This window comes from Pongo abelii, chromosome 2, assembly GCF_028885655.2.
Source record: "Pongo abelii isolate AG06213 chromosome 2, NHGRI_mPonAbe1-v2.0_pri, whole genome shotgun sequence".
NCBI classification, from domain to species: domain Eukaryota; kingdom Metazoa; phylum Chordata; class Mammalia; order Primates; family Hominidae; genus Pongo; species Pongo abelii.
In genome coordinates this window covers 121,990,777-121,992,979 of record NC_085928.1, presented here as the reverse complement: position 1 = coordinate 121,992,979, position 2,203 = coordinate 121,990,777, and the positions used below count along the sequence as shown (strand labels likewise).

The following is a 2,203-nucleotide window of genomic DNA, read 5'->3' as shown; positions in this document are numbered from 1 at the left end:
CTACTTCCTGGAAACACTGGCCTCACTTGGCTTCTATGACACCACAATTCCCCGATTTTCTTTCTGCCTCCTGTGGTTCTGTTCCTGGTCCTTTGCTGTTTCTTTCTAATCCCCACAGCCTCTTAATGTTAGAGGAGTGTAGGGCTCAGACCTTGGATGGCCTCTCCTCTTTTCTACCCTCAATCTCATGGCAAACTCATCCAAATCTTATAGTTTTCAATATCACTATATGTTGATGACTCTCAAAAGTATCTCTAGTACAGACATCCTCTCCCCTGAATTCCAGAACCGTGAACTCAATAGTCTACTGAATATCTTTATTTAAGACAAATGGGGCATCTCAATCTTTTTTTTTTTTAAACAAGCTCAGGCAAATTGTATTAAAGGAAAATTTTGCATCATTTACTTTTCACCAGTTTGTTCTGGCATGCTTCTAATGATGTCAGAGTCACCTGGATCAATGATAGCCAGTGTGCACACTCTGTAGCATTTTCCGCATGCTTTGCCCAGTTCAATATTATTGCCACTGTAGTGATGGACACCAGTTTTGGCCAACATTGCATAGTACTCTATTTCAGATTTCCTCAAAGCTGAGCAGTTGTTAGCAAGAATGACCAATTTAGCTTTGCCTTGGCTTCAGAGTCTGCTTGTACCCCAGCACGTACTTTCCACTTTTCATAACGAATCGGAGCCTAGGGTTGATTGACTCCAGTGACTTTTTCGTCTTCTCTGCGGCCACCATCTTCCTGCCTTAGGTGCGAGACAGCCCTCAACCAACAGCAGCCGCTAAAATGGCCAGGAAGCGAGAAAAAAAAAAGGGCATCTCAATCTTAACAAGTTCAAACTGAGCTCCTAATATTCTACCTCAAACTTACTCAGTCCGCCCTCTTTCACATCTTGATTCTTGGGTTGGCATCTTCCATGACTCTTCTTTTTCTCTTATACTTCCTGCTCACCCATCTTAGTCTGTCAGCAAATTCTCCTGGCCCTACATTCAGAATATATCCAGGTATAACCATTTCTTATCACTTCTGCTATCATCTGGATCCAAACTTCTGTTACCTCCCACATGAATTATTTAATTAGCCTTCTTTCTTGTCTCACTACTTTTATACTTGCCTCTTAAAATCTATTCTCAACATAGCAGCCAGAAAAATTATGTTAAAATGGCAGTCAGGATGGGGTGATGGCTCACACCTGTAATCTCAACACTCTGAGAGGCTGAGGCAGGAGGATCACTTGAGGCCAGAAGTTTGAGACCAGCCCAGGCAACATAACAAGACCCTGTATCTACAAAAATTTTAAAAATTATCCTGGTATGATGGTGCATGGCTATAGTCCCAGCTACTAGGGAGGCTAAGATAAGAGGATCGCTTGAGCCCAGGAGTTTGAGGCTGCAGTGAGCCATGATTGTGCCACTGCACTCCAGCATGTGTGACAGAATGACATCCTGTCTCAAAAAACTAAAATGGAAATCAGAGCATGTCACTCTTCTGCTCAAATCCCTGCAATGGCTTTCCCTTTCTGTCAGAGAGGAAGCTAAAGTTCTTATAGTGCCTAAGATGCTCTGTATAATCTGAATGCCCTTTACCTGTCTGATTCATTTACTACTCTCCTTCACACATATTTCTCTCCATTTATACAAATGGAATTTGTCCTTGTTTTGCCTCAAACATGCCAGGATGGCTACATCTTAAGGGCCTTTGGAACATCCATCTATTTGAAGTGATTCCCCACCCCCCACCAGATATTCATATGGCTCATTCCCTTTTCTTCTTCAATTTTTGCTCAACTGTCACCTTCTTAAGGAGGTCTACCCTGCCCACCCCATTAAAACATAGTCCCTCCCCTCCTCCCCTGAACACTGTTTCCTTGCTTTACTCTTTTTTCCCATGGTGACTTATCCCCTCTATCATACCACAGAATTAGCATATTTCTTATGTTTATTGTTTATTGCCTATCTCCTGCCAGCTAGAAAGGCAAGCTCTTTGAAAGGAAGGATTTTGTCTATTCTGCTCTCTGAAGTATCCCCACCATCTAGAATAGTGCCTTCATAGTGAGAAGGACCTATATTAGAACTTTTGACATCATTGACGTTGTTTGGAATTCTTTCATGTTAAAATTATTAGATTTAGTAAATGTAAAAATATAAAATACATTACACAGTATATCGCACAATATTTGTCACCCTGTCTGTGCTTTT

At 41.5% G+C, this 2,203-nt stretch overlaps 1 pseudogene; it reads right to left on the bottom strand.

The window, feature by feature from the left end:
• Positions 1–359: 359 nt before the first annotated feature.
• Positions 360–757, bottom strand: LOC134759362 (large ribosomal subunit protein eL30-like; annotated as a pseudogene).
• Between the last annotated feature and the right edge of the window lie 1,446 nt (positions 758–2,203).